Here is a 16,647-nt window from a genome sequence, read left to right on the forward strand (position 1 = left end):
GAACCGTGGGTATACAGAGAGTATATGTATGAAAGTTCAGAGAGTCTGAACTCAAGGTCGTGGTCAGCTATGATTTCCTCAAGGGTAAGTAAAGCTCGCCAGATCATAGGCATTGCTTGGATATAGCTAATGCAGGTCAGGGTGAAGAATCTTTGGGTAAATTCCGGGAATGGATACGAGAAACTGAGCAAGAAAGGACAGGCCGGAAAGCAGAACCATACCTTCGATGATACATCGCACGGGGTAGAAGAATCATAAGGTCTAAATACGGTGTTGGGAGGAAAACAAGACGTTATTTGGTCAATCTAAGGGTCGGTAAATTTGCAAATTTCCGATGAAGGGTATAGCAAAAACCCTTGACTTTTCATGTCTCGTACATCTGGTTGGACGAATTTGAAGAACAACTATTGATAGACATCAAACAGTACGGGATATAAAGGAAATAAGGGGATAAAGGATTACCTGAACTAGAGTGGATGGAAGATGAGAATCTTTTGAAATGAGGAGAATAAAAAGGGAGCCGGTTTTTTATCTTTAATCCCTAAGCTAATTAGTTATTTTTTATCTAATCCCTATTTGTGTCTTTTCACCTAAACTTTTTGGCAGCTTTTTGAAATTTGAATGCTATTTGGCAGCTATGAATTTATCATCAACCACCAAATTGGGGGCAATTGTTAGGCCACAAATAATAGAGTACTGAGGATATGTTATCCTTGAAGACGAGTCTGGATCAGTTATCCTTCTGAAGAGTTCCGGAGTTGTGTCAGGATCAAGGATCCTCAGTAATTGGTATTTTTAACAATTATTTCTTGTGTACATGTTGATATTTAATGAGTGTAACGGCTATATGACCTATTCCACCTGATATCTCGCTACTTGACTTGTCAAACACGTGGTCAAAAGTCATGGATGAAGATAGTGGGAAGATGGCGGATTTGTAGGGCTTGTTTGTTAGTTTTTATTTTTAGTTATAAACTGAGTTTATGATCAAATCTAGGTCACGAGCACATTCACTGGCAACACACATTCAGAAATATTCTCTCAGGAACTCTCTAGGCGGTTCATACATATACTTAGCTACTTTGTAATCTTTGATCATAAACTCCACCCTTGTAACCCGATTTTTACATTAATAAAGTGGTGATAGATGATTTGTCATCACCCGGGGTTTTTATGCCGGCGATCCGAACAAGATCAAGGGCTTTTCCTGGCAACATATCCTTGTGTTTGTGTTTGTACTCATTTCATTATTGTTATCATCAAATTAGCTGTTGGTGCATGTTTTGTAACAGATGATCTTTTGTGTTTGTTAGAATTGAGAGCAACGGTCAAAGGGGAGTCTGTTGGTGCATTTTGTGACCGTCGCTATGCAATTCTGACCAGCGGATACGCCATAGGCGAAGTTAGAACAACTTCGCCTACAGGCCCAAGCCCAAGCCCGCGAAGTTGGTTATCTATATATATATGTGTCTTGTTTAGGGTTTAGTATCCATAAAGTTAGAGTTTTTGTGTTTTAGTTCAATTGTCTAGAGAGAAACAGAGAGGTAGATTCGTGTGGGACGGCCCGAGGTAGAGCTCACCTCGGGTCGGACGTGTTTTGGTTTATGTTCGGTTTGTAACGTGTTATGGGTATATTATAAAGGATCTGCAGATTCGTTTATCTCATTCGTGTGTTTGTTCGTGTGTTTGTTTATGTGTAATCGTGTTCTTCGTCTTCTACACCAATAAACGAGTCTAGGAGGATTCCGCCCTCCTGGACATCGTGAGGATCTCGTATCGATCAGTGACGCCCCAGAGGGACTTACAAGTGGTATCAGAGCCTTAGGCTCTTATGCTATGGTTCGAGATCTACGTTTTGGTGTTTCTGGCACGTTTCTGATGTGTTTTTGGCCGAACAGCCACCGTAGGCGAAGTTATTGGGTTCAGGCGAAGTTGCCGCTTAAATTTTAGGGTTTAGGCGAAGTTAGCAGCCAGGCGAAGTTATAGCCAGGTGAAGTTAATGAGGGGCGAAGTTAATGAGGGGCGAAGTTGACTTTAGGCGAAGTTGACTTTTAGGCGAAGTTGACTTTAGGCGAAGTTGACTTTTAGGCGAAGTTGACTTTTGGGCGAAGTTAAAAAAAAATTAAAAAAAAAAATTGTATGGTGTTTTCGTCCTTATGGCCAGGTGTACACGATTATTGTGAGACCGAAAGTGTTGTTCCGACAACGAGTGAAACTTGGTATCTCTTGGTCTTACGTGTGAACAAATACGGGTCAACTCTGTATATGGAGTTGAAGGTGTGAATGGGATATTGATTGAAACTGGATATTGACACATATTTGGGTGTTTGTGGGCAAAGAAATTGTTGTTGTTCGAGGTTGACCAACTGAAGAAAGTCAAATCAAACTGAATGTTTTTCGTCATTACTGGATTGCGGTCAGAGCATATTATTTATTTTCAAGGCGTTCGAGAATTTGACCCTGTTACGATTCTGGAACAAGTTGGATTTAATCGGGAATTAATTTGTTTATGTTCTTGATCGTTATCCATGGTGATTGAAGATGCTTCGGATTAATTAATGGTCATGTGTGTTAGATTCTGTCAAGGTGGTTTTGTGATGAAATTGATCACTTGATGTTGAGTAGTTGAAGATTGAACCTTATCTTACTATACAATTCCGACGTGTTGGTGAAGTTGTGGAGGGAGCCCAACTTCACGTGTTGGTGAAGTTAGAAGAACTTCATGTGATTGGTTGAGATAATCAATTAGGCACGGGGATGCATGCATGTCAAAGACCTCGATCGATATAGTCAAAGGAGCTTACACTGAAGGGGAGATCTGATATGGAAGATGCCGGGTGATTGGTAGATTTGTGAAGCTACAAGACAGTTTCAGACACGGCTGGTTGAAGACAGGATGGATGTTGCATGTATATGTGAAGTTCAAGTTTGAAGATCACAGTGCAATCGAGTCCTACAAGAAGGAGCAAACAGAAGATCATCAGTTAAGAGGGAGTCTGTTGGTGCATGTTTTGTAACAGATGATCTTTTGTGTTTGTTAGAATTGAGACCAACGGTCAAGGGGAGTCTGTTGGTGCATTTTGTGACCGTCGCTATGCAATTCTGACCAGCGGAGACGCCATAGGCGAAATTAGAACAACTTCGCCTACAGGCCCAAGCCCAAGCCCACGAAGTTGGTTATCTATATATATGTGTGTCTTGTTTAGGGTTTAGTATCCAGAAAGTTAGAGTTTTTGTGTTTTAGTTCAATTTTCTAGAGAGAAACAGAGAGGTAGATTCATGTAGGACGGCCCGAGGTAGAGCTCACCTCGGGTCGGACGTGTTTTTGTTTATGTTCGGTTTGTAACGTGTTATGGTTATATTATAAAGGATCTGCAGATTCGTTTATCCCATTCATGTGTTTGTTCGTGTGTTTGTTTATGTGTAACCGTGTTCTTCGTCTTCTACACCAATAAACGAGTCTAGGAGGATTCCGCACTCCTAGACATCGTGCGGATCTCGTATCGATCAGCGACGCCCCGGAGGGACTTACATTAGCACTAAACCTCACCAAACGAATTTGGTTATATTATCCTTGTTAGATTTTTGACCAAAAGAGTTATGGAATCACGAGGTTGTTGGTACAAATCTTAAGGAATACAACTCTAAATTCCTAGAATATTGTCGACTGGTTCCACATCTTGTAACTCCAGAATATAATAAAGTAACTCATTATATATATATATATATATATATATATGGGTTACCAAGAGAAATAAGAGACATGGTAGATCTAATATGCCACAAACAGTTGATTTGGCTATGGAACTGGCCGGATACTTAATCAACAGTATGATAAGGAATCAAGAAGAAGAAAAGAAGAAATACAAAGAAACTGAAAGATTATGAGAAGTTAGAAAATAAAGAAAATACTTCAAAGTCAACATACAAGACTTGTGGAAGAAAACATACTGGAAATTGTTGGTAAGAAAATACAAAAAATTGTGCATACTTCAAGAAATCAGGATACTCGATAAGAGAATGCCGAAAGAAGTTAGGAGTATGTTTTATATGTGGAGAAACGGGTCACTTTAAAACTGACTGCCCGAAAAGAAAAGCTAGTCAAAACTAATGAATGACAGGACATTAGCATTTGAAGGAAACGGGAGACATCTAACAACAATCAAGACTAGAACAAACAAGATCATATAAAGGAATGTGAGATCGATTAGTTAACTTTTGTGCATTAGTTGTAACTCATTTTCAAACGAGAGGTTTTGTAAACCAAAGAAAGGTATTTAATTCCCTATGTTATAAATGAAATATTAACATACAGATTGTTTTAAAACACAAGAATGCTTATATTCATTATCCCTAAAGGACAATCAGAGGTTCAAACACTGAAAAGTTTTTCAAAAACTTAGAAGGAATAACACATTAAGTTAACCTATAATCTAGAAAGATGATTGGAAGGAAAAGAAAGAGTCAAACGTTAGAAAAACAAAATCCAAATATACAAGGACAATATATTATTAAAAGGAATTATTGATCGACCACAAGACATTCACGAAATACAATTGATGGGATATTATTACCTACCTAGTAGGGTTGAGAAAAAAGTCAGAGAAAAAGAGCTCGATATTAGTCAAGAAATACAATTGCTAAATATAGTATATGTGACTTCGCAAAAGTACAAAGGTATTGTCAGCTGACATAGAACATCAATGATCAGGATCAGAGATGGAATAGATTCGACAGACTCAATCCAAACAACAACCTAGTTAACATCAGTAAATATTTAGAATACAAAACGGTAAGGTAAATAGTTAAACACAACTGATCACTGTGTTTAGCAATTTATATTTATTTATGATATTCTGAACTATTAACTGGATATACCAATTAAGGATGTAAGTTAACAACAAATCAAAATCACAGCCAGTCTGCATTCAGATTGTAACATCGGAACCGAATTAGGTAGAATCTAATCATGAATCAATGAGTAAAGAACCACTCACACTTAAGATAAAAAGAACCTCGAGGACGAGATTCATTTCAAGGTGTGGAGGATGTAACATCCTAAAAATATCCATGCCAATTTTGTTAAATTAGGAAGTTGAGGGACTAGTTAATCATTTTACACCTTGCACACGAGAAGTCAGACCAAAACTGGATGGTTGTGAAAGGTGAAAAGATCATATTCCCAGGTGGAGGAACTCATTTCCACTATGGAGCTGATAAGTACATCAAATCACTTGCAAATATTCTCAACTTCTCAAAAGATATCATGAACAACGAAGGAAACTTACGAACAGTTCTTGATGTTGGTTGCGGTGTTGCAAATTTTGGTGGTTATCTTCTTTCATCTGACATCACATCATTGCAATGTCATTAGCACCTAATGATGTGCATCAAAATCAAATCCAGTTTTCTCTAGAACGAGGCATTCCTGCATATCTTGGTGTTCTTGGAACAAAAAGACTTCCTTACCCGAGTTGATCTTTTGAACTTGCTCATTGTTCCCGTTGTAGAATTGATTGGCTTCAAAGGGACGGTATTCTTCTACTTGAGCTAGACATATTGCTTAGACCAGGTGGTTACTTCGCTTACTCGTCTCCTGAAGCATATGCACAAGATGAAGAGGATCTTAGAATCTGGAAAGAAATGAGTGCACTTGTTGAACGCATGTGCTGGAAAATAGCTGCAAAAAGGAACCAAACTGTTATTTGGGTCAAGCCTTTGACCAATGATTGTTACATGGAGAGAGCTCCTGGTACTCAGCCTCCTCTTTGTCGGTCAAATGATGATCCAGACGCGGTGTATGGTGTAAACATGGAAGCGTGCATCACACCTTACTCTGAATATAATCACACAAATAAAGGAAGTGGATTGGCTCCGTGGCCAGCTAGGCTAACCTCTCCGCCTCCACGTCTTGCTGACTTTGGCTATTCAAGGGATATGTTTGAGAAGGACATGGAATTGTGGCGTAAGAGGGTTGAGAATTATTGGGATCTGTTGAGCCCAAAAATATCGACTAATACAATTAGGAATGTGATAGACATGAAGGCGAATTTGGGTTCATTTGGAGCTTCTTTGGGGAATAAAGATGTTTGGGTGATGAATGTTGTCCCTGAAGATGGACCTAACACGTTGAAGCTTATTTACGATAGAGGCTTAATCGGCTCAATTCATAACTGGTGTGAAGCATACTCGACCTACCCACGTACATACGATCTTCTCCACGCTAGCAACGTGTTCACCGACATAATCGAAAAGAAAGGTTGCAGCGGCGAGGATTTATTGATCGAGATCGACCGTATCCTCAGACCCACAGGCTTCCTAATCGTCCGGGACAAAAAGCCCGTCATCGACTTTGTGAAGAAATACCTACCCGCAATACACTGGGAAACCGTGGCAATGGCGGATTCATCATCGGAATCCGATGGAGACGATGCCGTGTTCATAGTCCAAAAGAAACTATGGCTCACAAGTTAAAGCTTGAGGGAAACAGACTAAGTTTTAATATCTTAAAAAAAGGTATTAAATGTGGGGTGGTTTTGTAGCGTCAAATTGTGACTTTAGTTGCTTCTTATGATTTAGTTGATTTATTTTTTATTATTATGATATACATTTGCATCTACAAACTTATAATTTATGTTGTTATGTGTATTATTTTATAGTTGGATTTAATTTAAATAATTAATCCATATATGCATATGTTTGATAAAAAAAATATATATTGTCTATTTTTATGATTCGGATATTCTTTTGTAAATACATTCTTTATTTTTTCAAAATACCAAAAATATTTTCGTTTTTCTTTGTACATATTAATTTAAGTTATGTTTCGGAAAAATGAAACGCTTTTTAAGGTATTTGGTTATCGGGATAAAAAGATTCTCGATAACCCAATTTATTTATTTTATTTAATTATTTAATTCATTTAATTATTAAATAAAAGATTTTTTAATTAGAATGTAATTCGTTATTTATGGATAACGAACTAGGTGATTCTTTAGCGAACTAACTTTTGATTCGCTCACCTAATTCGCTTCCGCACTCTGTAACGAATCATCCCTTCGTTATGCATATTTAACGAATCATGACACGAATCATGTCTTGATTCGCTACCTTTAATTTAACGAATCAAGTAGCGATTAGCCAAATTAAGGTAACGAATTGAGTTAGCGAATGGGCTAATTCGTTAACTTTAATTTAAACGAATCGTCTGATTCGTACAAGTTGTACCTCGGGTTGTGTGCAAGGATATAAAAGACAAGAAAACGAACAGTTCTCCACTATTCGCCTTCTTCCTTCATCTTAAAGTAACCTTATTCAAAATTTTCTCTGAAATTTCAACCTTCACGTTTTGATATTTCTAAGATATCTTTGGATTTCTAAGGTATAGACGATTATTGCGATCTAATTTTCGTCAAAAATGGTTGTGATTTGTTAGCTAAATTATTGATTTTTAAGGGTTTAAGGGTTTCCGAGTTTTTAAACCTATTTATTTATGATTTGTGTTGATAAACTTGATGAATTATATGTCATTGTGATCGGAATGTGATTTCGATACCCTTGGTGAACTCTAATCAACATTTGATTATTGTTTGCTGGGTTAATTGTGGTTCATGGTCTCGATGTTTATGTTTAGTTAGTTTATCTTAGGTATTTAGAAATGTTGAGCCTCAATCTCATCGATCTTAGCTTATGAGCGTGATTCCGAGTACAACGAGATCATTATCTCGATGGTTCAACGATAGTTATGGCCGAATTGAATCTGGATTTATAATGTTGACTGTTGTTGTTCTTCCTGATTTTGACCTTGACTATGCGAGTCAAAGAGAAAGTCTTAATTTTTGACCATTCATTAGTCTGAGCGAATTGGGATTGTTTCGTGTCCAATTCGTTAAGATTCTACACGAACTAGCTGTGCAAATAAGATGTTACACGGATTAGATATGGATTCGCTTAAAATACAACGAACTAGATCTTAGTTCGTCATAATTAAATAGTAATTCGCTATGCTCAGTTCGTTAGTTAATTTACTTGATAGCGAATCGCATGATTCGTTACAGTATTGTAACGAATCAGTGAGAAGTTAACGAATGCATTTCATTTTTTTTTTAATTTAATTATATTAACTAGATGTTCAATTAATTTAATTAAAGAATTTAAAACGACTAATACGCGTAAATATATTAATTATACATATCCTTTGTTTACGTATATACACCATCTATAGATATGTTGATATATTTTGATATTTCTTCTCATATTTGATTTTATTTATACAGTAAAACATGGCTGATCAAGAACAACAAAATCAACCACCACCAGAACAACCTCCACAGAAACAACAAGATCGACAAGCTGAAGTGATCTTATTGCCGTTTGATAAAAAGCACAACATTTGTGCTTATGTTGATCAAGATGTACCTGATTTGGAAACATTTGGAGATTTGTTGACTTTCTTACGACGATCAAAGATACACTATGCTATCACTGCTAGACCAAAGGTGTATCTAAGTATTATCAGAGAATTTTGGAACACGGCTGCATATGTTGAAGAAAATCAGATCATCAGGGCTACAATCAATCAAACTCCAATTACAATTGATGTTGCAGTGATTCGCCGAGTACTTCAATTCGATGATAATAACGATTACCCGAGTGAATTTGACAGGTCATAAGTTAGAGGACTATTCACCCGTTTGCACAATAATGGAAATATTCTTAAGTCCATGTTGAATAAGAATGGGGTGTGTGCACCATACAAGTATCTGCTACACATTTTATTTCATTGTATGAGTGGCCGTCGGGGTGGTTTTGATGAGTGTAGACTGAGTTTGCAGTCAGCCTTTGTTGCCTTGATTCTGAACAAGCCGTATAATTATTCAGAGTTAGTATTTGATCATTTGAAGGAACAGGTTCAGCAAACTCTTCAGTCAAAGAAATTCTTGATGTATCCTCGCTTTTTACAGCTAATTATTCAAGATTTGATTCCGAATTTGGTGATTGATCGGACGTTGGTGAACGATGTTCTGGATATGGAACATATGACAGCTGAAACAGTGCATCGTATGTTAACTTATAGAAAGGAAAATCCATAGGACAAACGGATGATTGGTCATATAATCAATCCGAACTATGTATGTCCTCCTAATGAGCCCTGGATCCATGACGATTCGGATTCCGAGCGTGAAGGGGGAGAAGGTGGGAATGGTGATGGTGGAGATGATGATGGTGATAGTGATGGGAATGATGGTGATGGTGGAGCTGGTGAACGAGCTCTTAAAGAACAACAAGATGCAGTCGATGCTGCTCTAGCTGCCACCATGAAAGCTCAGATGGAAAGAAAAAGAAAGGGTAAAGCTGTAGCTACTGGTGAACCATCAAAGAAGTCCCGTGTGTCTGCTGGGGCTGGGGTAATCATTGGAACCCCACCACCACGTCATACAACGCCTCAAAGCTCGGCGGTGCCGCTAATTACTAGCATTCCGATGCTTACATTGACGACGACGTTGGTGTTACACGAGAGGCTCGGTCTTATTCCTCAAATGGCGTTAACCGAGATACCGAGACCTCCTGCTGCATTGTCTACAGTATCTCCTACTACATCAATGAGACCTCCTCCTCCGCCAACAACTACTCCTCCTCCACCTCCGCTTAGTGATGTCTCATTCATGAGAATCACTCGGCCTCAAGGACCTGTTCAACCTGTTCACCCGTCCGTATACAACTTGCCACCAGGTCGTCAAACTAAAATGCTGTTGAATCTTCTCCACCTCTATGAAAATCAAATGGAAGCTGACCGTCAGAACCAGGAAAATATTATGGAGAATCAACGACGGATGATGGGGTACATTTCTTTCTGTCAAAAGGAAACTAAAGCCTTCCGTGAGATTGTTACGTCTCAAGGGGTGAAATTGAAAGAGCAGGAGGAAATTATCCTACAACTGACGTGTAAAGATGATTCCCTGAAGCGACTCAAGAATGATGATGAGGATCCTGAAGAGTCGGGTGCTGGGGGTGAGCTGAAACAAGCTCACGGTTCATCTGCTGGTGCTGGTACAAGTGGCGGTGATGATTCGAGCAAACAAATTATTATTTATCAAGATCCTACAGCTGCCAAGCCAATTGAAATGATTGCAGCTAACACAGTGATATTTGTAGATGGATCTGGGGTGGTGAAAAGTGTGGTGAATAGGGACGAGATACAGGTTGGTGAGTTTGTAGAAAGATCCTTGACACGGGAGCAGATTTCAATACTGCTTGTGCTTAATGATGATCAATTGAATGTGTTAGAGGTTGAGCCCGATGTTGAGGTTGTGAATGAAGAAGAGTTGGATGAGGATCCGTTGTTTATGAATACGGATTTTATTTATGAGAATGAGGACGTTGAGATGGAGGATGTGACTGCTGAAGAGTACCCGGACTTGTATCAACACGCAAACGTTGATCAAGGTGCTCCGGTATTTCATGAAGAAGTAATTAAAGAAGCTGAGGATTGTCTTGAAGTGAAGTCCAAAGGAAAAGGCTTTTATACTGCTAAGCCTTATGATCCGACTGTTGATGAGATTAAAATTTGGTTCAGGTTTAAAGTTGTGGGTAAGATTATTAAGGCACATCGCATTGTTGACCAAGAACGCAAACACACAGCTGCAGCTTGGGTTAAAGCTAATCAAGTGACCACCTTCAAGACCGTTTCTAAGGTACATGGTGATATTGTCTCCTGGCTCTATGATTCTGACCTTAAAGTATGTATAGCCAAGTGGGAAAAGGGTGTCCAGTATTACGAGAAGATGATGAATGTTCTTACATTGCCGCGGTGGGATGTTCGTACCCTCGCGAGACGTCCATTTATTAATCGTGGGGGTTACCGAACAGCTGAGTGGTTTCACCAACACTTACTGTTCGAGGTCAATCATGGCTTCAAATTCTTCAAGCCCCGGGTCCCAAGACGTAAGCGCATTGACGAGATTGATCCAAGGACCGGCTGGAAGAAACTTGTCTTGAAAGTGAAGCCGCCAAAGACGATGAAAAAGGTTCCTGTGAAGACGATGCCTCAACATATGCATCTCTCTTTCAACCGCTGGTACTATGACAATCGTACAGGCGAGGCCGTCATTGTTCTTGGAAGTGGACTGAAGACTGAAATCATTAAGATAATCGACCCGATGTGGTTGGTTAATTTATCAGAGACAGACAATGATGTGCTACACAGGAAGCAGATTTTGATCGAGCGCCGAGAAGATTACGACCTGGCTATGCAATTCCAACGAGTCGTTCGTGTGTGTCATGAACATGGAATTCATAGTTGCAGAGACTGGCAGTCAAAGCGCTTCAAATAAGTTAAAAACAAAGAGCTCAAGACGAGGGGGTGTCTGTTAGTGCACGGTTTTGCGTCTTGAGTCTTTGTATTTATCGTTAACATTTTTGTTTATTAATTAATGTAATAATTAATTTATTTAATAGCTAGTTCGTTAAGTTATAGTCTAGTTCGCTAGGGGATGTTAGCGAACTAGACTGTTAATGTATTCCCTCCTGATTCGTTAGGGGATGTTAACGAATAAGGGGGTGTTTCGCTAATTTAATATATGTAACGAAGGGGAGGCTGGTTCGCTAGGGGATGTTAGCGAACCAGATCACCTTCTATTTATAGTGAACTCCTGTTCACAAATTTAATAGAGTTTTTTGGAAAAAAAAATTACATTTATTAATCTTTTACACAAACATATATTAATAATCAAGCAGAGAATCATATTAATCAAAATGCTCTTCCATCACAGTTTTATATTTCAGCGATATTATGACTGGCGATAAGTCGGTCATTGGTATTGTTATCCACATAAATCTAATAACACACATTCAAGTATTTTTGTGATATGATTAATTTGTTCAATTAAAGCACAGAATATCAGAAACTATCAGCCTCTAATCTCGGTTCAAGCTTAATTTGATTTTTGCCAAATCACCCCAACTTGACTTAAACCATTATATTGTTGATCAAAATTTTTGATACCAATTTAGAACTTTTGAGCAATGCATCAAGTTTCCTTTACTGTGAGTGAGTATGCACGAGTCCATTTGTCGGCATACATACATTGTATCCACTGGGGTCCGTTTCTTAATGGTATTAAGACGCGCGCAAGGGAGAAACAATTGTATGACTAACAGCGGATTTTGATCAAGTCAGTAATTTAAATTGTACGAAGTACAGCGGTGATCAAGTTTAATGACTTTGGGTTTGCTCTAGAAAGCGAGTGAAATATTCATGCTTATGAATACCCAGATGATTAAGCCGCATAAAGACTCACAGTGTCCAGAATCTTAACGCTTGTTATTTTCTTTATTTTATTTTTGGGTGATCAACAAATATAAGGCTTGAGTATGACCGGTTATTACATTTCTGCCATCCTCACCGAGACTTTTCTAGAGACTAACACCCCTTTCAATTTGGCGTTTCTTTATGTTTATATCACATACTTTACTCTACTGGGTGTTTTAAGACCTACCAATGCACCAATGCAATTAAGCACACATTCTTTTAAACTTACTTTTTGCTGGATTTGGGGTCAAGATAATCAATGTACTATCATGTTCTCTTTTTGCTTCAAAAACTCAAAATTTTGAGGAGCATAAAATAAAGAAAAAGATAAATTTAATCGCCCCAGTTAACTTAAGTTTATAAATAAATGGCTAACCATCAATTCACAAGTGAATAATAGGACCAAGACATGCAAGCATGCTTCACAAACTTAAATAACCGACATAATTTTCAGCGAGAAAATAATCTAAAAACGCCTGCAAAAATCTTTTTGGTTTTTCTCTATACAAACTTTAAAAACACAATATTTTTGTCTTTTTCAATTTTCTTATAAACAAAATAAAAATCACAATCTTTTTGGATTTTTGGATTTTTCTGTACAAACATAAATCACATTCTTTTTGGTTTTTCAAAATTTTAAAATGTTTTTGGTTTTTCTAAATATTTAAAAGAAAAACACTAAAGAACAGAAATCACGATATTTTTGAATTTTGAAATTTTTAATGTTTTTGGATTTTATCTATACAAACGAAAAACACACTCTTTTTGAATTTTCTAGATTTTCTCCCCCTAAAACTAAAATAGATTTTATCTATATCACAACCCGATGTCTGGATTTCCCCTCAAATACTGAAGAATTCTCTTGACTGCAGCTAGTTGAGTCACTCGTGGACTTGCTTGATACCTAGCACAAAGACAAACATCAAACATATTATCAGGGCGAGAAGCCGTTAAATACATTAAAGAACCAATCATAGAATGATAAAGGGTCGGATCAACGGTATCCTCCAATTCATCCGGTGATAAATTGTGCCCTACTGGAAGAGGAATAGAAGGGATTTTTCCGGCAGAAATCTTGAATCGGCTCAAGACGTCGTTCACATACTTAGTCTGGTGAATAAATATTCCGTGAGTAGACTGGTGAACCTGCAACCCTAAAAAGAAATTCATCTCTCCCATCGAGCTCATCTCGAACTTTGTTTGCATGGACTTTTCGAACTCCTTACACAATGTTTCGTTTGTAGACCCAAAAATAATATCGTCGACATAAATCTGGACTAGGAGAAGATCGTCACCAATAGTTTTATGAAATAAAGTGCAGTCAACAGTCCCTCGTTTGAAGCCATTATCAGTCAGATGGTCGGCGAGCGTGCCATACCAAGCTCTCGGGGCTTGATGTAGACCATACAGGGCCTTGTTTAATCGGTAAACAAGATCTGGATAATCAGGATCTTCAAAACCAGGAGGCTGTAAAACAAACACTTCCTCGTGTAATTCACCATTGAGAAAAGCACTTTTAACATCCATTTGATAGACCTTGATATTCTTATAAGCAGCATATGCCAGGAAGATTCGAATCGACTCTAATCTTGCAACTGGAGGATATACCTCTGTGTAATCAATACCCTCTTGCTGATGAAAACCTTGCACCACTAAACGTGCCTTGTTTCTCACAATTACCCCTCGATCGTCTTTCTTACACTTAAATACCCACTTAGTCGGAATGACTTTCTTGACTCTAGCAGGTTTGTCTATTAAGTCCCAAACACCCAAACGTGCAAATTGCTGTAATTCTTCTTGAATAGCTTCTACCCAAGAAGGATCTTCAAGTGCCTTACGAGCTGTCGTTGGCTCAACTTGAGATAGAAAGCAAGAGAATTTAGCAAGATTTACAATTCCAGAAGAATGTAAGTTAGTGTAAGCACACAATATGTTATTATCACTTGACGAAGCAACTTGATAACGTGTACGAACGCCCACATCAAGTTCTCCAATGATGTTTTCCTGTTGATGATATCCATGAATCCGAAGAGTAGGATTCTCAGGAACAACAACATTATCAAATAAGTTAGTGTAATGTTCACCTAACTCAGGAGATGAAACATTATCACTTTCAAGGTCAATAACTTGATCTTCAGCTTGATCATCATCAGAAGAAGTAGAAACATTATCAATAAAAACTGGAGAAACAACTTAAGGTTCTTCAGTTGGAGCATCTGGTTGAGCTTCAACATCATTAGAATTTGAAAATCTTGGAATGGTCAAATGATCTTCAAAGTATGCTCGAATCAGATCTTCGTCGATGTGTTCAGTCGAAGGAGTTAATGAATTAAATAAACGATCGTAGTCAAACATCCAGTCTGGAACTTTCCTTTGAGGAGGAGTTGTGTACTTTTGACAGTCCACATGGTACCATTCTTCAACACAACCAGATGTGAAATTAAAAACCCTTTTCTTTGGAGATGCATATCCTAAGAAATACCCTTCGATAGCTTTTTCTTCAAATTTACCCGAATCTTTCTTCAACATTGTACACGGACACCCAAATGGTTCCAGGTACTTTAAATTAGGTTTTCTATTATTTAAGAGCTCGTAGCTTGTCATCTTGAGTCGTTTCACAGTTAGAACTCGATTAAGCGTATAACAAGCTGTATTCACTGCCTCATTCCAGAATTGGACAAGAAGCTTTGAATCAGCGAGCATTGTGCGTGCAGCTTCAATCAGAGTTCTATTTTTCCGTTCAGCAACACCGTTTTGTTGAGGTACATAAGGTGCACTATATTTTCGGTGAATTCCCATTTGAATACAAAAGAAATTCAACATAGTGTTCTTGAATTTTGTTCCATTATCACTTCGGATTCTCCTCACCTTTTGTTTATACAGTGATTCGATCTTAGTAATAAGGTTTTGTACCAAAACCGGTGTTTGATCCTTCGAACTCATAAATAACACCCACGAATATCTCGAATAATCATCAGTCACGACAAGACAATACCAGTCTCCAGAAATACTCGCACGATTCACTGGACCAAACAAATCCATATGAAGTCGTTCTAGCGGAGTAACAATGGAATTGAATACCTTAGATGGTGTGTCTTCTTCTTCTGTTTGCCCTTCTTACAAGCAACACAATGATCTGATAACTTAAAATTCTTTAACGAGACACCCTCAACTAAGTCATTTGCCATTAAATAATTCATCTTTCTAACGTGTATGTGACCCATTCTTCGATGCCATAGAATCGAGTCTTTCTCGGTTGCTTTCGAGACAAAACATGTTTCGATCGATGTGGATACCTTAGAACTCATATTTAAGACATAATGTAACACCCCGTAACCGCAGCGGAAACGTAAACAGGATGCGACAGACATCTCGGATATCAACCACATTGTTTATAAAGAAAACCGAATGCATTACTATACTTCAAAATTACATTATCTCGTCTTTCATTACCGTCTAGGTGATACACACATCATACAATACGGTTCATAATTCTATCTGTTATAATGTATCCTAACGTCCAGCACGCAAACCTTACACACATCAAGCACTTAGCACGTAATCAATCACTTTATCTTAGTTGTACCTGAAAAGCATGTGAGAAAACGGGTCAACTACGAATAGTTGGTGAGTTTCACAATTTTAGTAAACCATGATAAATCCATATCATAATATAATATTATCTGGGGACACTGTTAACCCATAAACACCTTTAATAACCTCTGGGGACACTGTTAACCCAGAACACTTCCAATAACCTCTGGGGACACTGTTAACCCAAAACACTTCCAATAACCTCTGGGGACACTGTTAACCCAGAACACTTCCAATAACCTCTGGGGACACTGTTAACCCAGAACACTGTTGCGGGACCTTACAATATTAACAACTCAGACAATTACCATTTTAATACATTACCGTACGATTCCCGTACAATAAACATTATCTAAATACATTCATTTCCATGCGATCAGCATGTACTTAAACATTTTGATAGAAACATGCTTTCCGCCCCGGGAAAATATTTAAAACATTTCAGTAAAAAGGGGCCCGTGAAACTCACCTTAGCACATGCAAGCAGGTAACGACAATCATTATCAATTAACACGTCCAATCTGTAATATGATCCCTACGATCGTTATTATACAATTATTGTTTATATAATCTTTAACCTTATCAATCGGTACATCTGGGGACACTGTTAACCCAGTACTGTACCTGTTCCGGGGGCAATGTTAACCCAGAAACACTTCTCCGGACTCAGATTGTGATGTCGTTTAGAGTTCCATGGTCACAATTACTATTAGTCGTTTTTCTCGTTTTGCGTGCCTAGCACG

At 38.0% G+C, this 16,647-nt stretch overlaps 1 pseudogene; it reads left to right on the forward strand.

Moving 5' to 3' along the window:
• The first annotated feature begins 5,125 nt into the window (after nt 1-5,125).
• LOC143597310 (putative methyltransferase PMT3 pseudogene) lies at nt 5,126-6,639 on the forward strand (annotated as a pseudogene).
• Nucleotides 6,640-16,647: the final 10,008 nt, after the last annotated feature.

This window comes from Bidens hawaiensis, unplaced genomic scaffold (genome assembly GCF_021521415.1).
Source record: "Bidens hawaiensis isolate Kalapana, Puna unplaced genomic scaffold, B.hawaiensis_p1.1 tig00001758_1, whole genome shotgun sequence".
Classification (NCBI taxonomy): Eukaryota; Viridiplantae; Streptophyta; class Magnoliopsida; order Asterales; family Asteraceae; genus Bidens; species Bidens hawaiensis.